Here is a 25,323-nt window from a genome sequence, read left to right as displayed (position 1 = left end):
TCCCCTCCCCTAAATGGCAAACGTGGCCATTTCTAAGTGTCTTGTAGCATTAGCAGGGGATGGATGGCTTAATAACATGTTGAACCACAAACAGACGAAAGGTTATTTTCCATATTTCTCCCCACCCTGCGGTGAGGCAGCAGCCTTGTGTGGGGTTTCTGAAGACCACTCCTGCTCTGAGGACGTATGCTATTTCCAACCAGAGTTGTCCACCTGCAACTTTCTGCTGGTGTTAGCAGTTTCATCTCCCATTATTAGAGTCCAGCTGGAGTGCCTTTGAAGTTGGTCCCATAATGTTAAATGTTAACTAGAATTTCTCTTGGCCCTTGCTGGAGAGTGCGTTCCTTCTGTTGGTATGATAATAGCCACGGTTATATTGGCTCTGTTCTAGCTGACCACCTCAGCAATTGCTTTCTTTCCTGCAGTGACATAGAGCTTTGTACCATGCATTGTGAAACTTGGGTTTTGATCTGGTTCTTCCAAGAAGCCATGTGACCTTGAGCAAGTCTGTTCTCTTCTCTGATCCTCGTTTTCCTGCTCTGTAAAGTGATGGGTAAGGGCTACAGGGTCTCTCAAGTCCTTCCGCCTCAGTCTGAAATTCCAAGATTTGGAGAATACAGTTATTCTCAACCCCTGCTGCCTCTCCCTCGTGCTGGCTTCCCTCACCACAGTGCTTCTCCATGTACGGTAGTTTGCCCTGGTTGGGAATACTAGCAATACGTAGAGAACCTAGGGTCCTTCTGACCATTTGAACCTGAAATCCTCAGAGAGCTTTTTATTCTAATAAAAAGGCATAATATTGGTGATATGACACCCCCTAATCAAACTCTGTCATATTAAGGAAACCTTAGAACTCAGATCTACAGTCTGGCCTGATAATTTACAATTCTGCTGGGATTAGTATGAAGAATAATTATATCTATTTATTTATTCCACTGTCAGAATGTTGACGCTAGGTTTTCATATCGTCTCTGTCACTAAAGATTATAATTAAATAATATGTCAAATGTATTGATCATTTTCTTATAAATTTGCTTGATATGCTGTAGAGGCCTTTTGTTGTTACAGTATATCGCAAGATTAAATTCAAAAGTTTGCCAGGCCATCTAGGTCTGTTTAAAGGATCTTTTTTTCCTTAATGACCACAAAATTTTGATGGCTTGTCATTCGACATTGTCTAAAGTCATTTCTTTTTCCTCTCTAGTGCAGTACTGTATCTTTTTTAGCCTTGAGTCTGACTAACTAGCTATAGTTCTATTAAAATGAACACTAGTGTATATCTTTGAAGGTGGATTTTAAGTGCCTTTTTCTTTATAAACTCATAGTTTTCAGAGAACAGTTTCTTTTTTCTATGCATTTATTATGAGAAATATTCCAAAGGAGAAAGTATATGTTTACAATTATTCTAGCCTTCAGTTCCATTCTTTTAATATAGACATAGCAAGTAAGCATGCATTTATTAGTCAACTACTGTCTTTCTAAGAGTGTTAGAAAGGAGACCTGGTCCACCTAAGGGGATGAGCTCTAATAAGATAAGTAAGCAAGATGGGATTTTTTAAGAGGAGAGGCATTTCTGGATTAACTTACGAGAACAGGTATGGCAGCAAAGGTGTATACAGCACTGTCCGAGAGTGCAGGAAGCCAAGGATGACAGCTGTAGGAATGGGAAATGAGAGACAGATGGGAAAGCCTCTGAGATGCACAAGACACACCTCTATCTCTACTTATGTAGCATCATTCTGAAATGCTTGTTATGCTCTTGTTATCCTGAAGCTACCTATTATTTTCAATCGAAGGCCCTAGATTTTGCCGAAAGAAGGAAAAACCAAGGCATTTCCTACTTAGTAGGCCAGGGGGGAAAAGTGGCCATTTTTTACATCTGTACTTTGCCTTGGAGGCCTAGAGAAACAATTAGCAAATGAAATTTAAAAATCCATGCAAGGGGGCTGGCCCCGTGGCCGAGTGGTTGGGTTCGCGTGCTCCACTTCGGCGGCCCAGGGTTTCGCCGGTTTGGATCCTGGGTGCAGACATGGCACTGCTCATCAGGCCATGCTGGGGCAGCATCCTGCATGCCACAACTGGAGGGAACCCCAGCTAAAAGTATACAACTATGTACTGGGGGGCTCTGGAGAGAAAAAGGAAAAATAAAATCTCAAAAAAAAAAAAAGAAGTAATAAATCAAAACCAGTAAAGAAATCTTCTTTGCTGCCTACGAAATTTGGAAAAAAAAAAAGAAATCCATGTAATATGCTTATGGTACCCACACATGGAAATTTCAGACATAGTGGACTGAGGAAAGGGGTAAATTGATTGAGAAGACAAAGTGTACCCTCTACCTGATATTTATTGATCTTTTGGTTTATGCCTGGAATTCTAGAGTTTTTCATGGTTTGTTTCTTTTAGTCTTTAGATGGACAGTATAACCTGTGTATAAGTTGAGGAAACTTAGGCTGTCACCTGCCCATGGTCTCACAGCTCATAACCCAGGTCTTCAAAACCTGGGTTGTCCAGCTACCATACTGTTGTCTTTAGATCGTTTCTCTCATATCTATTTCAGCAAGCCACTAGAATTTTACGACACTTTAGAATATGTATGATATAAGATGTAAGGTCACTTCGGATGAACATCTGCTATATCACAGTCACTTTATATGCATAATTCCAAATCCTTATGGCAACTCTGCACAGATGTTTTCATTCCCATTTTTCAGATACAGAAGCTGAAGCTGAAGGAGGTTGAGTAAATTGCTCCAGGTGCATAGCTAGTAATTGGCAGGGTCAGAATTTGAACTCAGGTCTCTTTGACTCTAAAACCCAGTTTTTTCTTCTACGTCAGGCAGTCCCTTCCTAGACAGCTCCACTTCAAAAAGACTGGTTTCCTCACTTGTCCCTGGAAATCCCAGCCAGGGAACACTGGTAAAAGAAAATATCAGACTGCAGGCTCTTTTTCCAGCCCAGTTCTCCTTTGCTTTTCTAAGTCACAAAACATTTACCTGCTTTAGTGACAGGACCCAGAGGGTATAATTAGACTTTTTCTAATATTTGCTTTGGATGTTTCATATGTTTTCTTAATAGGCAGAGGATTTCTTCAATCTGCCTGAAATATGTGTAATAAGCTCTTCAGTCATAGTAATAATAATATATCACGTGCATATAATGCTTTAGTATTTACAGAGGGCTGTCACATCCCTTATCTCAGATGATCCTTAAAGCATGCTGTGATCTAGGCAGGGATTATTACTCTTAGGTCATTTTATAGATTTCTAAAAAAGAGATCCAGAGAATTTAAGATTTTTCCATATCATGCCATTAGTAAGTAGTAAAGTGGAGACTGGAATTCGTGTCTTCTGAATCCTCAATCTGCTGTCTCTGGGCCTCCCGTCCTTTTTCTAATGAGCTTTACAAGCATAAGTAAAAATGCGGTATCTCCAATTGCCCTTTTTTGCTCATTTGTTTACAGTAGGCTCTGTTTCCAGAGCATCCAGGCTTCTGGATAGATGGGGCATGAAATAAAATGGCTGCACCTTACTCACCTAAGGAAGGACAGAAGAGCAGCAGAGCAAGAAAGATGCTGGTTATATTTGGCTAAGAGATAGCCTCACACCCTTCCTCTCCCAGCCTCATCTCCCTGTACCTGTCCATCCTCTGGCTTCTTAGGGGGCTCATGACCTCAGTTTCCAAGAGCTGGGTTGTGGTCCTGGGCCAGGAGGAAGCACATGAGCAAAAGCAGGGAGAGGAAGTGGCTGCTGACCCCCAAGAAGAGGTCATTTGGCCCAGCGGGGTAGGAGGTTCTGGCCAGGAAGCCTTTCCTCCTTTTGGGCCGTCTGGGTAGCCCTGCAGACCACCAGGCATGCTCTGCAGAGTGTCTCTGAGGTTGGTGTTTGGGCCTTGTCATCAGGAACTCTTCACACTGGAGCAAGCCCTGGGAAGAACAAACAGCAAATTTTCCTTGTGTTCTGCACTCTCAGAATCAAACTGGCCTGGTGTTCTCCATTCTGGCCCACGTTTTGGCTGGAAGATGAGAGAGAAAAGTGGAAAAGCCCTGGAGGGCTGATTTTAGGCCTTGCAGTCTGGATGACCTTGGGCAAGTTATTTGATCCCTGTGAACTTCAGCTTAGTTTCTTCATTAGTAAAATGTGGATGATAACCACCTATTCCCCATTATTTCCTCAGGTTATTGTTATGAGGCAAGAATGAGCTCCAATGTAAAGGCACTTTGCTTGTTCTAAGGTGCCCTCAAACGCAAGGGACTCCCTCTGAGGAAAGGCAGTAGTCTCTGGAAGATTGTATTCAGAGGAGCTGCCAAACTGAGCAGTTTTTAAGAACAGAAAGAATTCTTTTCTCTCCTCACTCTTGGTGAGGACCCGTCCTGCCTGCTGGGTTACACCCATCCCTTCAAGCCTTCCGCCGTCCTCCTAGGAGTGAGGTTGTAACTCGGCCATCATTCAGCTGGGACATTTCTCAGGCCTGAGGCTTGGCCAAGAACATGGCCTCGCCGTGCCTCCCACTCTTCTTTCCTTTCTCCTCCCTCTCTTCAGCCTCCACTTCATTTCAAAGAAGTGAGTTGTGTTGGTTAGTTCTTTAATGAGTTTTTTCCAGCCTCTTGTTTTTTTGTCCTTGACCATAAAGAACTTCCAGTTACTCGAAGCTGAAAATAAAATTTGGCCAGAAGTAAGCTGAGAGTATAGTCTCATTATTGCTGTTGATATTTTTAAGTCTCTCTTAAAAAAAAAAAAAAAAAACCTCTGGCAGAAAGGGGGGATTTGTCATGGAATGAATATCTGTTTGAGTACCCTAGGGTGAGGACTTTACATCTTTTCCTGAAAACAAGGCGCCTTCCTTCTTTTCAGGGAGAGTTGTGGCTATTTTGATGCCTTTTGAAAGCACCACAATTAATTTGATTGAGCTGTTAAGCAGTTGGTTTGAAAAAAAAGATAAAGGATAATGGTCACATGGATTTAGCATCACATGGGGAAATTTGCTGTAACCCAGCGGTCTTTTAGACAGCTGATGACCACGGGCCAGATTGTTCATTTCACAAAAGGGAGTCTTTTAAAGATGAGAAGACTTTTGTCTAGAGCCCAAACTTCCCCAGAGGGAAGGACTCATTTATAACCCATTCTGATTTTTTTTTCCTCTTAAATCTCACTGGTTAAATATGAATATATGTGGAGCACTCCACTACACCATGGAGATAAGTTGTGCAGTGAGAACTTGGCCTAAGGGAGTTCTAGCCCTGGGTCCCAGGCTCGGCTCTGACGCTCCCTACAAAGCTGCACAGTCACAGGAGTGGCCCTGAACTGCCTTGGGGTTTAGTTTTCTAGTCTGTAAAATGAAGCTATAAAACTAATCCTTCCTACCTTGGAGGATTGGTATGGAAGAAAAATTAGTTGATAATGTAAAGGGGCTTTAAGAAATACCCTAGATGTTCTCAAAATTCTAAACTTGAGGATGTGGGGGGAGCATGAACTTGGGTAGGGAATTGGTGACCAGGTTCCCCAGTTCCTTCCTCCATATGGCATCTCAGTCAAAAGGTGGGTCTCTGTTTCCTTAGTAGGCCCCACTTCCCTCCGAGGATTCAGAGCCTATTCATCACGGCGGTGCAGAATCCCCAGGAAGCAGCCGCCTGTCTGCTGTGCTCCACTGCTCGTAAGCTATCCAGCAGAAGCGGGCAGCCTCACTCATCCTTGGGCCCCTTGGGCCATGTGTGGGTTAGTTGGTTCTTTGTTTCTTCTCTTTCCCAGCCCAGCTTTTCCCTTCTCATTTGTACATTCTTCCTGGAGGAGAATGATAACTCATGTCAAAGGTTGTGCAGGAGACAAGATCAGAACTGTTAGTGCCTGTGAGGTGTTTGGGGTCTTTTCATCATGTTCACCCTAGCTTCCAGCTGGAATCTGGGACTTCTTCGGTGGGGCCTCCTTCCTCTGTGTTCCCGGGGCACTCTGTGTAAGGCTCTGCTACAGCACTTAGCACACAGGCCCTTCTGGCTCTCTCTTCCTACAGGCTGAGGACTCCTCTGGAGGCAGGGACTGGATCCCCAGTGTCTCTGGATCCCCAGTGCCTGACATGTGCTAAGCACTCAGTAAATGTTTTGATCAGGGAATGAATGAATGAATGAATGAGAGATGAAAGGGACCTTGGAGTACTTACAGCCAAACCTCTTTCATTATACACATTGACGAAACTGAAGCCCACAGCAACCGTGTGAATTGATCACGCAGAGAAAACTAGAACTGGGATTAAATATATGTATTGTATATATTTATTTATAGATAGTATATTTTGTATATTTTCATATTATATTATATTGTATTACATATAAATAATCCCAGGTCTACTATATCCTGACTCAGTATGTCTATACATATCCTGACTCAGGGTTGGCTGTGTGTTAAAAAGCAAACTGCAATAGCCCACAAAGAAAGGCAGCACTGGATAGTGAGGCAGAAGCAGGCTTGGAGTCAGCAGCCTGGCTTCCAGCCCTGTCAGTGACTGGTTGTATGACCTTGGCTAAGTCATTTCCTCACCCTCACTCATTTGCCTCGTTTATAAAATAAGAGTGTAGATTAGACAATCTCTAAAGTCTCTCCATGTTCAGAAGTCTTACGTTCTAAGAATTTCATGAGTTTTTAGAAGAAAATTTTGAGCTTCTTGAGGAGAAATAAAAAGACATTTTTAAAATAAGTTAGAGAGTTACGGCAAAGGAGGTTTTTTATTAAAGACACTAAAAATTCTTATCTTCGAACCCATTTCCACGAGGGTCCCATCGTGAGCACTTGGCCTGTGCTTGAGGAGCGCCCCTGCCCACCTTCCCGACCGCCAGCTGAGTTAGTGGTTGGGGCTTTTGAGTGTCTGACTGTGTGTCTCCGGGGACCACAGACAAACCACCGGCTGTAGCGCAGTCCCGTTTAGGAAGCAGCGGAATGCGAGTTTCTGTTCCGCGTAGACAGCAAGGCAAGGAACTCTCAGCCGGACAAACAGCGACCTGGCCTTCTCGTGTCTCAGCCTCCACCCTCTCCCACACATACTGGGGCAGCCTCGCCCCGCCTCGTCTTGCCCCACACAGTTCTCAGGCCTCACAGGGATGGCAAGAGTGACCCTCTGCCCAGGGCACCGCGCGCTTCCCAGAGGGCAGGGAGCTGCTCCTGGGAAGACCTGCGTTGGCTCTCCCCGAGGGCTTTGCAAAGCAGCAGAGCTACACACCAATTCATTCTGGGTCTGTGGCAGGCACATTTCACACTGAATTCCACCCCATGGGGCTGTGTCTAATTGGACAAATTTGAACAGCAGGCAGCATAGCCACTGCAGCAAGGAGCATTGATATATGGCCCAAGCAAGTGACTAAAATCTTAAAGTGACAGGGGTTCTTTTTCAAAAAAATGACTGGCTGGATTCCAGGAGTAACAGGCCTGACTAGCAAGAGAGAGATAGGCCACCTCTACAAAGCAGGGGCTCTTTTAGGGAGGTGTTTTTGAAATGAGTGTCTCCATTTCTCCTAGTCCTTGTAGCAGGATAAACAGAATAGGGTGGTCCCTAGGGACTGTCATCTGGGAACCAGTCATGCTGAATGCTTCTCCCACCAAAAAACTCACAGTATCTGATTAAATCTGGCAAAAATATCCAGCAAGGAAGTCTTGACAGAAAAAAAATTGAAAAATCGTATTGTCATACATTACTGAGTACCCACCATTCATTAGTTCAACATCCATCAAATATCTATTAAATGGTACTATGTGTGCTATTAAATGCACTATGCTTGGACACAATGGAGCTTGTGAAGTCTATGGTCTAGGGAGGGAAAAAGACATTAATCAAATAATCTCACAAATAAACATAATGACAAATTGTGTGAAGTATTATGAAGGAAAAATTCTGCGTGGTATAGAGCATCTGAAAGGAGAATTCAGGGAGAGTTTTCCTGGGACATCACATTTAAGCTAAGTTCTAACGGGTGAGTTAAGTCAGCAAAGGGGGCAGGAGTCAGGGAGGTGAGGGGAAAGGTCAAGTTGAAAGGAGCCGTGTGTGGTTGGAGCTCAGTGCCCAAGGGGAGAAGAGCATGGGGTGAGGCTGTGGGGCTTTGCTGCTCGCATGAAGGATTTTAGTTTTATCCTAAAAGCAATGGAAAATGTTTTTTCAGCAGAGACTGATATGATCATATTTGAGCTTTGAAAAGATCACTCTGGAAGATAGGACTCCAGTAGGAGGTGATGGAATGGATTAGGCTGGCATCTGTAGCAGACAGAATGGGACAGATACAAGTCATAGTTAGGAGGTAGACTCAACAGGACATTGTGATGGAATCAATACAGGTGAGAGAGAGGAGGAGATGTTAAGGATGGTCCCGTTTTCTGACTTATTTTACTTCATTCACTGAGAGTTGACAGTCATGTGAAGAAGGAGGCTTGGACTTGGTGAGTTTCTGTGGAGAAGTCGACATCTTGACTCGACAGTTGGATCTGGGTGGTCCTCAGCACAGAAAAGGTGTTGGGGCTAGGTGTTTCCTTGGAGAAGGCTGGGGAGAGAGGAATGAGAGATGATAAAAGATGGATTAGACACCTTCTCTGCCTTTAGGGATCCCAAAATCTATTGGGAGAGGCAATGGGACCGCAGAGATATTTACAAATGAATATAATAAATATAAATGTTCATGATTTTATAGATGTGTGATGAGACCGTTTTGAGAGTTAAATGACAGCCAAGTGTGTGTATGTAGAGATGAGGGAGTGGAGCAGATAGAAAATTAGGCAGGACTGACCAAAGAACTCTTACAGAGGTGAGGTTCATTTCACAGCAGGTCAGCAGTAGTCACTGACTTTATTTAAAGTTTGTAGTGCTTGTACAGACGCTGTCGGTGGGAGTGTAAATTAGGACACCCTTTTTTGGAAGGCAGTTTGGTAGTAACCATTATTTATTAACAGAGGTTTGTTTTTTTTTTTTTTGACCCAGCAATTTTATCTCCTAGTAATTTATCCTACAAAAATATAGGTAAAAGTACTAAGGCATAGGGAAAATCACAGTTATAAGAGCAAAGAAAAACAAGAAATGGCCCCAATGTTAATGAGTAAAGAAGTGGCTAACAGTAAATTTTGGGAAGTACATATCATGGAATAGCGTATAGCTATGAAAAAGCACATTTTTAAGTTTTTAAAGAAGTAGTTGAAAAGTAATGTGTATAATATGATTCTGTAGGAAAGAAGTAGGTGCTTGCGGAAGCACAAAACTCGGTTAATACTGGTTATCTCTGATGAAGTAAAAAAGACAAAAACAGAGAATTCTCACTCTTATGTGGTTTTGTATAGTTAAAATATTTTGTAATTAAGATATATTACTTTTCTAATCAGAACTAACAATCCTTTTAAAAAGAGAACACAGAGGGCCAGCCCCAGTGAGTGTCCTAGTGGTTAAGTTAAGCACGCTCCACTTCAGTGGCCCAGGTTTGGTTCCCAGGCGTGGATCTACACTGCTCTGTTAGCAGCCATGCTGTGCTGGTGGCCCACATACTAAAAAATAGAGGAAGATTGGCATAGATGATAGCTCAGAGTGAATCTTCCTCAGCAAAAAAAAAAAAGAGAGAGAGAGAGAGAGAGAACAGAAGAGCAGAGCAGGGCAGGAGTAGCTGCTATTGGCTGTGGAATAGTTCTGGATGATTGTGAGGAGGAGTGGAAAGGGCTTACATGTGCCTTACTTTCCTCTTCTCCTCCTCGATGCTACCTATGTGACTCAGCCACACTTACTTATGGATCCTGCAAGACCACCATCAAATGCCCACTCTTCCACGATGCTGTTCCTGATGATCAAATTCAGGGTGTTGCTTTAATGAGCATTTGTTGAGGCTTTCTTTTTATCAGGTATTGTTAGGTACTGGAGATATAAAAGAGTAAGATATGGTCCCTGCCCCAAGAAGCTTACCGTTGAATGGGAGAAATTGCCAAGTAAACAAATGATTGCAGTACAGAATTTAGTCTAGATGTCCTGAGGTCTCTTCTGAGTTGAAAAGCCTTCAGTTCAGTGCAGAAGGTCTCTGAAATTTCTGGCTTCTTTTCGCAGGCTGGGAGGAAGGCTCTGTGAGCAGTTCCTTACTTTCCCAAATATTCATCCCTGGATTGGCCTGGGCCCCCAAATGCAGTCCTTAACTCACTGGGCGGCAAGCTGTCCTTCCCAGTGGAAGGTTTATGGAGGAGGCAGACACATGAATCTGTGGCCAGTTGGCTAAGCTGATGACCTGAGAGCTTCTCAGACCTCAGCCCCCTGAAAGTCCCCCAGCCTACCTGGTGGTCCCTCAGCATCACATGCCACTGAGCACACAGGGGATACCTGAAGTCCACAAGGACTCTCTGGGAGAGAGCATGCTAATCCCAGCACTGTCACTCTGCTCATGACCTGGGACAAGTTACTTTCCCTCTCTGGGCCTCAGTTTCCTCATTTTCAAAGTCAGCAGATGATGGTGAGTGGTCTCTGCAAGGTTTGACATCTATAATCATGGTGAAGCAATTCTGCCATCTCCCCGATGGGTCAGGTGAAGCCGCTTCCCAGAGGGCCTCTCTCTTGGTGAGGAGTGTGCACTGTTGTCCTGTCAGGAGTCCCTCGCGCAACCAGGCCATGGTAGATGTTCAACACACATTTGTTGTTGACAACCTCCTATAGGTACTGGATGTGATAGAGGTGAGAGAAGTCTATAAGACTTTGTCCTGCCTTCCAGGAGCTTCTAATCTTTTCTGAAAGGCCGGAGAAGTATTTATGAAACCATAGCAACCCCTAGAACCCTCCGGACTAAAGGGTGGAGGGATGGAGATGGCAGAGGCTGGAAGTGAGAGGTGGGTTCTTTGGCTGGCCAATTTCCAAAGGTTCCTGCTGATCTTCAGAGAATTTGCCCTTTTATAAGGCATGTGGCAAGCCCTGTTGGCTTGTTCCACTCCAGACATCCTATTCTCTGAATCATCTTCTGACAGGGGATGAGCTTCTGTAATTTCCTTAGGAGTGGGGAGGGTTGGAATGCAACCAGATGCCCCCTCTCTTTATTCTAGAGGACCCTTGCTGCCCACCTTGACAGAAAGAAAAAGGTCCAAATAGCATAACCCTTCTTACATCCCACTCCTGCGGATAAAGAGAAGTGAAAGGGGGATTCTTGTCAAGAAAACCCATGAACAAAGAACACAGTTCAGTGCCATTTCTGTCACTTCCATCTGGTGTGGGCTTGTCGGTGTGTACTCAGCCCATAGCAGGTGTACAACTTGTGCTTCTTGGCCTGAAGTGACTACCTTTCTGAACCCTGAGCCTGTCACTGGGGCTGACAAGAGCTTTATCTGCCCATAATTGAGCCCACGATGGGTTTGGGCGGTGTACTTTCTTCGGTTTGTACCAAGCCAGCCTTTTCCATGTGTCATCCTGTGCTGGTCTGTCTCTTTTGCATGTTGGGCTAATCTTCTCCATATGTGTGTCTGGTTTGGCATGTGCATCCCGACCTCCCATGAGTAGGGCAAAGCTGCCTCAGACAAGTGTGGAGAGTTGCCGCCCAGCCCTTCAGGCTCTGGAGCTGGGCCATTGGCTGCTTCTCTGAAGAGGACAGCCCCCCTTTAGGCCCCATCTCTCTGGAAAGGCTGTGTGGAGAGGCACACACCTGGGCTTCTTTGGGGTTTAGTGGGGCATGAGAAGAAGGCGTTCTTGGAACGGCTACTCCCTGGGGACCCACCTAGAGCAGAGTCTCACTAGGACACTGGGCCTGACGCATGCCCAGCTGTTAGGCAAGCAATGTGTGGCTCTCAGGTAAGGAGTCCTCTAGGCCTTGAACTTCCTGCTCTGACTACCAGTGTCCTCTTCCCCTCTCCCTTCACCATGCTAGAGATCAGCTTCCTCTCCCCGCAGGATAGAGCCCTCCTCACCATGTCTGTGAGGAGCAAATAAATTGATAGGGTTTATGGCTGCAGATTGAAAGGAGAGGAACAACTTGACAGCAACAAAAGAAACCTCATGTGAAGAGTATGTTACAATTTTACGGGTTCTTTCAAGTTCATTACTTTTATTAATCCCCACAACCACCCTGTGAAGTAGGAATAATTCTCCCAAGGCTCAGAGAAGTCATGTTGCAAGTAAGAGGCAGAGAGAGCCAAGACTATATCCTGGCTCCCTGATTCCAAGTTTAGTGCTCTTTCTAGAATACTGCCCTCCCCAAGCTTACACTGCTGCAGCCTAGTGGCTCCTCGAGCCCTTTCATGTAGATGCCATCAAGGTTCTCTTTCAGTGGCTCTTCCTGTCTCCCTGGTGCCACCTCAAACCTATCTCTGGACCTTGGTTAGCATGTGGGTTGGGGGCCAGGAGGAGCCTGTGTGAGCATAAAAATGAAGTCTCTGTGAGAGGAACAAGTGTGGTGACTGCACAGGGAGCAGCTGGCCCCTCAGACTCTATGCTGCGGTGGTTGTTGCTCTTGGAAAAAGCTCCATCTTCAGAGGGCTTTGTGCATGCCCACTGAGCTTCACCGATAATCTTCAGAGGGCACCAGTTCTCATCATGACCATAAGCCAGGCCCAGGACAAAATGGAGGCATTTTGTGAGCCAGGCAGGCCTCTGCCTCATCATCCCCAATAGCCTCCCTTCCTCTCAGCCCACATTCTGCCAGTCCCATGCATGCCACACAGTTGTGCCAGCTCTTGCTTCCTCCTGAGCACAAGAGTCCCTTTTTTGCCTACTAGACTAGCTCTACAGCTTTATCATGTTCCTGAACCTTTCTGGTCCTTTGTTTCTCTGATTAAGAGATGAGGTCAGCATGCACGCGTGCATTCATCATTCATTCATTTATATTAATTCAGCATATAATTCGATGAGCCCCCCGAGACTCAGATTCAAGGGCCCGAAGCCCTAGATATTCAGAAAGGTAATCAGACACAATCCTTTGCTCTCCAGATGTTCATAGTCTAGCAAGGGAGACAGATGTGTAAACAGATGATCATGATACAGTAGGAACATCAACAAAGTCCCAGCTCATGTCAAAGCTATCTCCATTGAGAGCTGTTGAGGGAAGGAGAATGTGGAGATCATTCCTTAGAAGTCACAGAAAAGCATGTAGGAGCCAAGGATGAGCTGGATGACCTTGGGCAAGTTATATAACTTCTCTGAGCCTCAATTTCCCTATCTCTAAAATGGGATGATAAAGCCTATGTTACAGAGTTTTATTGTTAGGATAATACAGAATGTCTTCAAGCATTGAGCCAATGCCTTGCACATAATAGGTCCTAGAGAGCCAAGGTGCCACAAACAATATTGAATTCTAATTTTTGGAAAACAAGTGTCACAGGGACAGCTCATTATAACAGCAACTAGTATTTGTTAGTGCCCAGTAAATGCCTGACCCATTTATGGGCCTTGGCCCAATACCTGAGGCTGAGACCTCTATGCAGGCTAGGCTTCCAAGCACAGGTAGGTCTCTGGATGGAAAGAACCTAAACCTGCATCTGGTGCAGGACCTCAGCCACTCAGGAATAAAGCTCTAACAGCTCTGGCAATATTGTAACCTCAGGGGCACCTAGAACAGGCCACTGAGTTCTTCCTCAGAAACATCAGTGCCTCCCCCGACTCCCCCCGCCTTAGCCTGGCATCATTTTCAGCCCATTTCTTTTTCTCACCAAGTTGTAGGAGGCCCCGTTTTAGTCAAGCCTTCTTCCATGAAAATCCTAAAGCCTTGTGTGTGCTCTGTGAATTCAGAGCAGCGAATTCCTCCCAGATGTGGAGAGGGGGCACAGCGCCTCTGGCCCAGTGTGCTGAGTCCTGCTTCCCAGGGCTGATCTACGATGTGTCCTCAGCCAAGGCGCCTGATTTTTTGGGAATACCTTCTTCTTCCCCTCATCCAAAGGAGCTGTCTTTGGCCCACATCCTTAACATAGTAAGAAATAAGCGGAGTGGACTCTGCTATTCTTTGCCAGTCATTTGACAGATATTTCTTGAGTGGCTTCTCTGAACCCCACACTATGAGAAATGCAAAGATGCGAGGTATAGGGACCATCCGAGCAGCCAGGTTCCCACAAATGGAGCTCTTTTCCAGTTAATTAATGTTGACACATTGAAGGAAGTTTAATTAAATGATTATTGGCCCTCTAGGCCTCAGTGTGCTCATCTGGAAAATGGGGGTAGTAATAATAAAGCTTTGTTAAGGATTAAACAGTGTGCTTGGATGAGTACCCCAGCACATACTAGGTGCTCAGTGCATGATACCTCTTATTCATTTGCCCTCTCAGCTACCAGATATTTCTTGGGGACCTCCTGTGGACTAGACACTGCAGTGGGCCCTGGGGATGCCTTAGTGGAGAGACCTAAGCAATCAGGAAGCTATTAGCCCAGTCTAGTAGGGGAAACAGACGTTAAACAAGCACTCGCATAAATAAATATGTAATTACAAATTTCCCTTCTCGTGGTCTTCAGGGCTTAGGACATATTGCATCAAGACAGTTTTGGGTGGAGGAGAGAGGAGAGAAATGGCTGTATTTCTAGGCTAGGTTGGTGCTGAAATAAAGGAGAGGCTGGGGTCTGCTGGGTCTGAGCCAAAGGTCTGGCCGCTCTTCTCCAATTATAAGACTCTGAGTGATGACCACAGGGTACCCCTCTGCTGTTGTCCCTTCAGGGCTGCTCCAGACTCAGAAGCAGCGGGGGGTCGGGGTCCCTGTGAGCCTGCTGTGCTGACGAGCATCCACGTTGATTCCCAGTCCAGGGCAGCACCTTCTCCGGACACTGACTGACTTCTCTGAGAAATGCCTTTCCCACAGTGAGAATTCATGGCCCTTCATAGTGACTGGAAGAAAGGGAGAAAAAGCAAGTTTTGGATGGTTTTTCTTCTCAGAAATCCACAAACTCTAGTCTGGCCAGAATCTGGGCTGGAGAGTGGGCACCTGAAAGGGCACTGGCAGCTGTGGCGGTCTGCCAGAGTGACGACTGTCTTCAGACCCCGCCCCAGCGGGCTGCCCAGACTCCCCGCCTCCTCTCTGTGTCCTGCTCACATGTAGGGTTTCCTGATTCGAGAGAAGCTCCGGAGGCCCTGGCCCAACGGTGCTGCTCTGGATCAAGGCCTTGCTAAACTCCCAGCTCCCTGGTTTGCAAAGCAAACTTCAGCCTTGTACTATTTACCTTGGCAAGTCCAGGACCAGATTGATGATCTGTAAAGTGGATTTGTTATTTGGCTGTTTGCTTTGGCAGCTCTTGAAAGCGCTTTGCTGATTGCAGTCCCAGATGTCATTGCATACATTACCCTGCCCTATAACGGGGCTTTGAACACTTTAATTCGAACTACAAATACTATTAAGCTTTTTGCACCTCTTCTGCTTTTAGTTCGTGGATATTAAATATCAGAACAGACAGCCTGCATTCCCTTAGGCTTCTTTCCCGTTGTCTTTGTCAGCCTCCTCCCATAGAGAGCTTCCGGCTTTCCTCTGGAAAAAGAGGAAAGCTCTGTGGGTCTTTCTAGAAACTTTACCCACCTGTGTCCACCCCCAGCCCAGCTACCCTGGCAGCAGCATTGCCAGCTTTTCCCTAACAGGTAAGCTGGCTTTCCAGTGGGGAGGTGCACTGTGTTCGTTCCGGGCCTGGCTTCCCCACACTGCCGTCCTGAGCGCCCTGTCTTCTGCCCTGTCTCGTTCACCCACAAGGATTTCTCTCTATCCATTTTTTGTTTGTTTTAGTGTAACCGACAGAATTCTTTCGGGGAAGCTAGTTTTGGGGCATGAATGAACGTGTCATGTCGTTTTGTCCATAGAGGACAAGGGTCTCACAAAAAAGGCAGCAGCAGAACCAAAAATAACTTCATACTTTCCCAACTCAAAGCCTGGTGTTGCTGCCCAGCCTCCCCTTCTCACGCTTTGTTTGAAATCACCTCCCCGGAGTGGGGTGGGGAGGGGAGCCCTGGCAGTGGCTTTGAGTGGGGGCGGTTGCTCCTTCATATATCTTTGGGGGTTATTGGTGGAGAGTGCCGGTGTTTCTGGTTAATGGCGAGGTATGTGACTCCGTGTTCTCCAAGGTAATTGCTTCTTCCTGTTGTAAATAAACCATTAGCCGGGTCCTCGCCTCAGGAAGCAATTTAAGGCCCCAGGGAGGTAGCGAAGAAGCCAGCTTGCAGCCTCCTGGATGGGAGGCTCAGCTTCGCTTGGTGCCCTTACCCCGGGTCTTCCCCTTGGAGCAACAAAACGCTCCCATCATCGTTCTGCCAAGCTCCTGACAGGCTTCCCTTGGCCTTTGATTTGCCAAACTCAGTGTGAACTGCCTGTTTTTGTTACTCTCCAAAGAAAATGACTGTTTCTAGTCCACCTAAACAGAATATCCGTGGGCTTTTTGTTGTTGTTGTTTTTTCTTCTTTCTTTTTTGTTCTCACTTCTTAATGGTCATTTTTTGTCTATTCCCTCTCCTCTGGCCTTAAAATATCCACAAGGTTCTTAGCTGAAGCCTTTCAGAATTTCACAGGGCTTTGGAGGTGGAGAAAGTCTCCCGGCTGTCAAAAGTGGGTGGAGTGCCTATGGATATTTCTGTTAATTCTTATGCCAAACCCTGCAAGAAAGATAGTTCTATCCCATTTTATAGTTGAGGGAGCTGAGGCTCAGGAAGGGCCTTATTCAGTGTCGCACAGCTCCAGCAGGGCTAAGATTTAAGCAGCCAGATCTGTGTGACCCCGTAGCCCGTGCTCGCCTGCGCTGCCTTTCCCCGCTGCTTACCTCCAATGCCTCCTTCTGTGGAAGGTCTGATTCTAACTTAGTAACTGCAGTATGCCTTCTCTGTTGTAAGCACCTCAAGGGTAGGTGGAATGTCATGCTTAATTTTGTATCCTGGTGACTAATACTGGACCTGGCCTGTTTTGGGGGCCCAGTAAATGTTTGTTGGGTGAATAACCACAAATCCACTCAAGCGGTTCTGATTTTAAGCGACCGTGTCTTCCCTGTGGCCAGTCTCTGTGTTGGGTGGTATGGGGGACTTTCAACTTTGAAATATTTCAGTTGAAGAAGTTAATTCGCTCTGTGAGTTTACTTTAGGAGTAGAGATTATTACAGTATTTTTGGCCACCACTCTCAAAGTCTTCTAAACCTTTACTATAATAAGCAAATTGAGCAGATTAAGGACGTGCTTAACTGCCAAATGGTGTTCTGAACTGTGTAAAGTTACCCAGGCTTTTTTTTTTTTTTTCCTATATAAAAGATTGTGTGGGTTCTGTGAACTTTTCTGCTTTTTTTAGCTCTTCCTGTTATATTGTGTTTGAAGTATCTTTGTGGTGACCTGTTGGGATAGGGTTCTTCCATATGGAAGTGTTTCTTTAACTTTTTAATCATTTCTTTTGGGAAGTGGAGGGTTAGGGGTAGCAGATGTTTTTCTGGTGTTCTTTGCTGAGAGGAGGTAGGGGCCTTTGGAGCTGTGAGTCAGGCTAAACCCAGCCTGAAAGGAGAAGGCCCAGCCCAGGGGTAGGAGGCAACCTCACACCATTGGATCTGGCAAACCAGGCCTGTGTGGGAGTAGATCCTTCTGCCCTCACCCTGACTAATGCCTTTTCCATTCCCCAGGAAGAATACTTTTTCCCCTGTGACACTGAGAAAAGTTATTTTTTTCAGTGTCCCAAGGCAAATCCTTATCACTCCTCAAATGGGAAGCCTGTCTGGTGCCCTTACCAAAAAAAAGGAAAAATAACAAATGAAATGAACTCTTGTTTCTCCCTTCATGGCAGTCACGTCCCTCTTCGTTCTCTATTTCTCAGTGAGCCAAAGTTGAACATCTTGGCTTAGAAAAAAAAAATTTGCAAAAACCCATCTGATTCTCCCATTTTCTCAAGTTCTCTTGGACTCTGTTGCCCCATTGGCCTATTCAAGAGGCAGCGTGTGACCTTCTGGGAAGGTTGTTCTGTGGAGATTACAGAAGTTGATGGTTGGAAACCATGTTCCTTAGCTCTCAGCCTGAACTCTGATTCTGACAGTGGCACCTGCCCCTCGGCTTTGGTCTGTTTACTACCTCACCCCTGGTGTCCACCTCTCCTTCATCCCCAGGAAACTCCTGAAAAGCCAGTGAAGAAAAGAGTTTGGTTCAGTGGTGAGAGCCCCCAGGCACTGGTGCACTTCAGGGAGGACGGGAAGGGGGGGCCTGAAAGCTCAAACGATGACTTCCCTTGGCACTCTAATCCTTTCTTGACCAGACCATGGCTTTGCACGTAAACTTGGGAGTCTCAACATATGGAGCTTGAGGAGATGAGCAAAAGAGTCAGCCAAAGAGATGGAGAAGTAGCAGGTAGGATGATGGGAGGAAAACAGGGGAGTGTGATATCCTGGAAACCAAGTGAAGAGAGGAGTCAACTGCGTCAGACGCACACTTGACCTGCTGTAGGCCAGGTCAGAGGGATACTGAGAAATGGCCATGGGGTTAGTAATGTGCAGGTCGCTAACTTTGGACGAACAGTTCAGTGGAGAGGTGGGTGCACACCCTGATTGGAATGGATTCAAAGAGAGAAAGAGAGGAAGGAAGTTGTAGACAGCAAGTCCAGACATCTCTTTCAAGCAGTTTTAAGGGAAGGAGAGAAATGAGGTGGTAGCTAGAGGAGGAAGCGGGGTCAAGAAGTTCATTCTTTCTTTTTTTTAATGGAAGAAATACTAGCATAGGGGCCGGCCCCGTGGCCAAGTGGCTAAATTCGTGTTCTCCACTTCCACGGCCCGGGGTTTTGCCAGTTTGGATCTTGGGCGTGGACATGGCACTGCTCATCAGGCCATGCTGAGGCAGTACCCCACATAGCACAACCAGAGGCACTCACAACTAGAATATACAACTATGTACTGGGGATTTTGGGAAGAAGAAGGAAAAAAAAAAAGATTGGCAACAGATGTTAGCTCAGGTACCAATCTTTAAAAAAAAAAAAAAGAAAGAACTCCTAGCGTAATGATGACAAGAGGGTATGGGGTCTAGTGCATGGTGGAGGGATTGGCCCTGATCGAGGAAGGAGAGTGTGTGTAGTCAGATGTGGGTGGGTGGGTAGATGCCGCAGTGGCACTTTAAGTTCCCTGCTGATTGCTTCAGTTTTCTTGGTGAAGTAGTACTTGAAGTCCTCAGCTGAATGTGCGAGTGGAGGGGAGGGAATTGGGAGTTCGAGGATAGAGGAACAAATATGAAGTCTTCATCTAGGAGAGTGGGAGAATGAATTTACTGAGGAAATATGATTAGAGCGCAGCATTAAAGGCCCGTGGGAAGTTAGTGATCATAAATTTAAAGTAAGACCAGTAAGCACGGTGTGCTGTTTTCCAGCTACAGTAATTGCCTGGGAACAGGGAGTAGGCAGAGCTCTGGATTTAACAAGGCTGTGGTTTCACCAGATGAGTACAGCAAAGGGAAAGAGGGGTGCAGAAGCTGAGGCTGTGTGCGAGGGGTTGATTCCTAACAGTCGAGTATGGTAGGAGGAGAAGACACAGGGGTGGGGGGTAAGAGGCAATGAAAAGCAGGCAGGATCAACAGATTGTAGGCCTTGGGGGATTGCAGGATTGCTGGAGTTGGGGTCCTAGAGGGAGAGAACCAGAAAGAGGTGGTGGTCAGAGTAGGATATTTGAAAGTGAGATTGTGACAGTGTTTGTGGTTCTTGTTAGTTGTATCAAAGGAATGGCCAAGACAGTGAGTGGTGGAGGTAATCTAGAAGTGAGGACGTTCAGGGAGTGAGAGGCTGGGTTGTTGGAAGGATCATCTATGTGACTTATGACAGGATTCGTGTTGGAATGAGTGACAGTGAATCAGGAGCTAAAATCTTTGAGTGTGGGGTGGTGGGTAATAGGAGGAGGGAGTGGACAAGGAGGGGTAGGGGGCAGTATAGTCTATCACACTAGAGTCAAAGCTGGAGCTCTTATGAAACAAAGAAGAGAAGTCTGCATCTGTGCAGAGCAAGAAGGATATCAGCTCCACCCCAGAGTCTAAGGGATGTGGGAGAGAATCAGCCACCACAGGAGAGGCCTGCTGGGCAGGCAGTGTCCCCAGAGGAGAGCCTGGTATTTCTGCAAATACATCACTTTAAAATGTACAGAGAGAGTGAGTGTATACACACTTCCGATTTTATTTGATTCTTTCAACAACCCTCCAAGTAGGGAGGGCAGTAGCCTCATTTTATACCTGAGGACACTGAGGCTTACAGAGGTGAGGTATTTGTGAGTGACTCTCAGCTAGTTGGCAGTGGATCCAGGCCTTCTGATTCCAAGTCCAGTGCTCTTTCCGCTGCACGATACTGCCTTCCTTGAGGAAGCCAGCAGTCCTTCCAGAAGACCCATGAAAACGCACTTGATCCAAAGTCATAACTGTTGTCATGCTGCCTCCATAGCGTGAGGTTCAGCACCCAAAGACACGTTCGGGGAAGTGGTGATCGTTTGGCCTATTCTCTGCCCTCTCAGATCCACTGAGATGTTAATGAGCATCCTCTGTAGTACCCAAAATATCTTAAACTTAGCAGCCAGCAGTGGGACACAGTGGACATTCCCTTTCAGGGATGAATTGGATAACAATTCTTTTTTTTTGAGGAAGATTAGCCCTGAGCTAACATGCGTGCCCATCTTCCTCTACTTTATATGTGGGATGCCTGCCACAGCATGGCTTGATAGCGGTGTGTAGGTCTGTACCTAGGATCCAAACCAGCAAACCCCAGGCCGCCGAAGCAGAACGTGAGAACTTAACCACTGCACCACCGGGCCGGCCCCTGGATAACAATTCTTAAATAGAAATAATATGGTATTTTAGTTTTAAGGAATTTAGGTGTCCTAGAACATGCCTAGGTCATAGCTTTCTAGCAACAATTGACAGAAAAGTGATTATGAGATGTAGACAGGCAGTTGGCCGTGATGGAAATCATGAACTTAGGGTGGTAGTTCAGGGCTTGGTTCTTAAAAATATTTCCTTGTTGATTCTGAGGCACAATGAGTGAGGCAGTATGGCAGTCTAGGAATCTCCTAACTGCCCAATTACTCCATCCCTTCTTCCTCATTGGGCCAGCCACTCACATAGGCAGAGAGCCCAAGCATGAAGATGGTCTCCATTGTTCATTCACTTAGCCAGCATGTGTTGATCACCTATTACAGTGCTGGGCATAGAGAGATGGACACCACAGAAATAGATTCAATGAAGGGCTAGAGGTTTCTATCCATGCACTGCATGAAGGGGTTTTCTTTTTAAGGAAAATGAGAATATTCCTGCATACTCTGGAAAGTAACCTCCTCTTAGCCACCTCATCCTAGTGTCCCAGCTTGCTGGGCCTCTGAGGAGGGTCAGTTTGTGGAGGGTTGGCACCAAATGCCTGCATCAGCCCTCTCTGCCATGGTCCTTCATGAGCACATTGGCCAAGGCTGTTGCCACACAGAGTGGGGATGGTAATCTTTCTAAAAATACCATCTGGAGCAGCAGCACAGTCCCTTCCATTGAGCACCCTATTGTATAAGGTGCCAGGGTGGCCTCTGAGTAGAGAGAATTACATAGGTGTGGGCCCTGGTCACTAAGTACTAGTGTTCAGGCAGACACACTGATCTAGACAGGAGCAGAGATCTGGTCATGGTTTATAGCACTAGGGAGTGCCTCAGAGTTACCTGGGCTGCTTTTTAAAGATGCAGATGCCCAGGCCCCAATCTTATGCCCCAGAAATTGTGATTATGATCTGAGGTGGGACTTGTACTCCCATATATTTGAAAAGCTCCTTAGTGGATTCCGATGGGTAGCCCCAGCTGAGAAGCACTGATTAAAGAAGTACACGCAGAGCTTTCTGCTAAGGACCTAGATGGCAAGAGAACCAGCATCCCACTGCCATTCCTCTACTAGGTCTGAGTGTGATCCGAGACCATTCCCTTCTCAATATTATCCTCCAGGAACTTGTGATTGTCCTCAGTGTAAGGCAAAAGCAGCTTAATTCCTCTGAAAACAGTGCCAGTTGGGCATTTTGCTGGAATGAGAGAAGCAGGTCTGTGGAAGTATTTTTTGCTCATTTCAGCTCTGCAGCCTCCATGGGTACCCTCTCTGTTTGCACTGTCTTCCCCTCTCGCTTCCTGCCAAAAAGTCCAGTGCTTTGTTTGGTGCTGGTTGGTGAAGTCAGCTCATTCCGGCAGGACTGAGGGTCTGGCTGGATGCAGGCGTGGGTATAGTTGCCCAGATGAAATCTGGGGGGCTAGACAGGCGAGCGTCAGTAATAAGATCAGAAAGTGGGAGACTAGGGCCGGGAGCCTGGAGAACAGGCCTAGGATGCAGGCCAGATCAGCACAAAACTATGATCCAGGAGGGCACTGCAATGGATTCTGAGAGCCTCATTGATACCCATAAGAAGCTGGAACATGTGAACCCTCATTACTTAGAGGAACCTATACTGTCTTTGACATTAAATCTCCTTGGTCTTAAAGGACCAACCTCTTACCATTTGCTTCTACTTCGTCAGAGACACAGGCCTCTTCATCCAAGACCCTGTGTAGAGAGTTGGAGCCATTGCATCCTGAAACCTACAGGATTTGTCATCGACTCTGGGTCTTCTTGTCGAGACTGGTTTCCTCCTAGGTCAAGCTTCGTCTTCACTGAGACTTTCTTCCCTCTGTGCACTGATATTAGTGTTCTGTCCACATCTAAAATCTTTGATTCTCTGGGACCAGTATAGAGACATTAGAGAAGGTGGGTCCTGTTTCGAGGATACCATGGAGAACAAGACAGATGATATCTCTGCCCTTATGGGGCTTATATTCTACAAGAGGAAGCAGACAAACTAGCAGTAGCCATGAAGTGGATGTGATGAGTGGTAAGGTAGGTTCAGGGGGCTCTGCTATTGGAGCACAGGAGGTCAGGGAGCAGGGGTCCCTGACCTAGTCTAGGTGAGCGTCAGGGAAGGCTTCCCAGAAGAAGTTCTGTTTAAGCTGTCATAGGGATGAGTAAAGCGAAGATGTAAAGACCCAGAGGTGAAAGACACAACAGTACATTGGAGGAACTGAAAGAGGCTCATTATGCTTAATACAAGGAACAGGGAGGGACGAGGAGAGATGGGCCTGGAGAAGTGAGTGGGGCCAGGTCATCAGGGAACTGGGCAGCCGTGGCATGGAGTTGAGGTGTCACTCTACCCCCTTGTTTGCCACTTTGGACCGGTATTTTCTGACTCCTGGGATGACCGTGAAATAGACACACACACACGCAAATCTCACAGGAACGATTACGGCTCTGTCCCTTCTCATTTGGAGGCAGCACAGGGTAATCTGGATTATAAAGCATCTGCCTGGGGAAGGGGTTTGCTCGCCTGCTATGATCATCTTTTTCTTCCACCTTCGGATGCCACTCAGCCTCACACAGCACCAGCTATCTGATGAAGAATAGAAGTGACAAGGGCAAAATCAAAAACTCTCCAGAATGTATTCAGTGGAAAACTAAAGGCAGGAAGGGCTGTTGTCTTGTTCCCAGCCGACACCCCGACTCGTGCTTTCTCTTTTCAGAGGAGACTCCACTTCCACTATGCCTGACTGGCTGGCTGGGCGATTCTTCAGGGGCTGTGTTTTGTGCTTGTCACTCCTATACTTGGTCGCTTTTAAGATGCCTGGACTTCTGAATCTTTAAAAGAAAGAACTAAAAAGGAAATCCCAAGGGCAGTTAGTTGGCAGGTCATCTGCTGAGAATGAGGGAGAGAGTTGTGACAGGTTTGGGGAGCTTGAGAAGAGGGGGAAATACAGGAGGGAACTGACCAGGAACAAATGGAAAAAAAAAAAAGGTTAAGGAGCAGGGAGAGCCTGGCTGATAAATTTGTCATGGTGCCGGTTGACACAAATGTGTGATTTTCTCCAGCACAGCTCAGCAGCCCAGGAGCAGGAGCAGAGGAATTAGGGTTAGATGGATCGTTCTGGATGTGTCTGGCAAAGCAGGAGTGGCAGATGGACCAGGAGGAGCAGTGACAGGGGATTGTTGAGGGTGTATTGGACCTATGAGCCCTGAACACTAGAACGGACAGTGAAGAAGTGTTGCCAGTGGATTGGAATGCTAGGGAGGCCTCAAGGGCTGGCAAGCTCAATAAAGCTGAAGAGCATCATTAGTAAGAAAAGGAAGTGAGAGAGAGAGAGAGAAATAGGAAGTTTCATGATCAAAATGTGGGATTTCTTTCTTAAAATACCAGAAGTACCGATTGCAAGATGCAGGTGAGTGAGTTGCTGGAATGAAGGTGAAAGTCATTGGTGTGTGGAGGTCAGTGCATTGTGAGGCCAAGGTTGTTGGTTTGGTCGTGCACCTGAGCATCACACTTTCCCAGCATTTGGCAGTTGTTGTTGAGAAGGTGACAGTAGTATACTGCCACAATCCTCTCTGAAGTCAAGCCATTGACTTAGAAGGTCTGTAGAGTCCAGTGGCAACGATGGGGAGCACTGGTGTAGACAGATTTTGTGAGCTCTGAGCTTCTCTTCTGATTGATAAGATAATTCCTTTGGAAGAGGTGATGTAATTCACAGAGAACATTTGTATTCCCTTGGAGAAGAAAGTACTTCCTTTTATTGTCAGATCATTTTAGCATGATTGAAAAATCAGGGAGAAAACTTTTTTTTAATGCCTGAAAGGAATACTATATGAGATGTCTAAAATCCTGGCCCAGGGTCCAGCTCTGTGGCCTAATGCAAAGTCTTTTTCTACTTCAGCTTCTCCCTGAAACAGAAGAACTTCACGGGTCATCTTGAGGATCATTGGGATGGTAGGACATTTAAGCATTACTGTGTATCAGACACTGTGCTGAGCACATTTGTTTAAGCCTTAATATTTTTTATTATGCCCATTTTATGGATGTCTAAATTGAACTAGGAGAGGTAACTAAGTTTGCCCAATCTTATGCAACTATTAAATGACGGAACAAGGGCCTTAAAGCCTGAGCTTTTAACCATTTCCTGTACTGCCTCTGTTAGGCTCTGTGAATACAAAAATAAGCCAAAATGCTCACAGTGCTAAATTGAGGAGATGACATGAAAACAGATTGCTTCCTCACAGTGTCATACGCACTGTGTTAGAGGGTGTGTGGGTGCTGTGGGGATATGCGGCAGACGGACCGGTCCCTGCCCAGGTGAATCCAGGAAGGCTGCATCGAGGATCTCCATAGGAGATCAGCTATAGGAGACAGCTTGTCATGTCAGTTGGCGCCTCTTCTCTTCTTGGTCTGAAATGTGGCAGCTCATTATCTTTTCTCAGAGTGTCCTCTTTTTCCCCTTGGGGGCCACAAATAAAACCCCATCTATTCCTTTTCATAAAATCACTCTTCAAATGTTTGAATACTGGAACTGCAGCTCCCTCATTCTCTTCTCCAGGTTAAACAACCTCAGTTTCTTCCCTCCCTTCTTTCCTTCCTGCTAGGTGCAAGGAACTGAGGCATTGTGC

At 46.1% G+C, this 25,323-nt stretch overlaps 1 protein-coding gene and 1 long non-coding RNA gene across 23 annotated transcripts in view; one reads left to right on the top strand and one right to left on the bottom strand.

Moving 5' to 3' along the window:
- Window positions 1-25,323, top strand: part of BCAS3 (BCAS3 microtubule associated cell migration factor) — a 576,498-nt gene that overhangs the window by 510,316 nt on the left and 40,859 nt on the right. The gene's annotated exons all lie outside the window — the stretch shown is intronic.
- Window positions 6,694-25,323, bottom strand: part of LOC138916272 (uncharacterized) — a 67,067-nt gene continuing 48,437 nt past the window's right edge. Inside the window, exon 2 of the long non-coding RNA XR_011423296.1 lies at window positions 6,694-8,512. This is a non-coding gene — a long non-coding RNA (uncharacterized lncRNA). The remainder of the gene's footprint in view (window positions 8,513-25,323) is intronic.

This window comes from Equus caballus, chromosome 11 (genome assembly GCF_041296265.1).
Source record: "Equus caballus isolate H_3958 breed thoroughbred chromosome 11, TB-T2T, whole genome shotgun sequence".
In the NCBI taxonomy this organism is placed as follows: domain Eukaryota; kingdom Metazoa; phylum Chordata; class Mammalia; order Perissodactyla; family Equidae; genus Equus; species Equus caballus.
The sequence above is the reverse complement of the archived record's forward strand: the minus strand, read 5'-3'. Positions and strand labels throughout refer to the sequence as shown.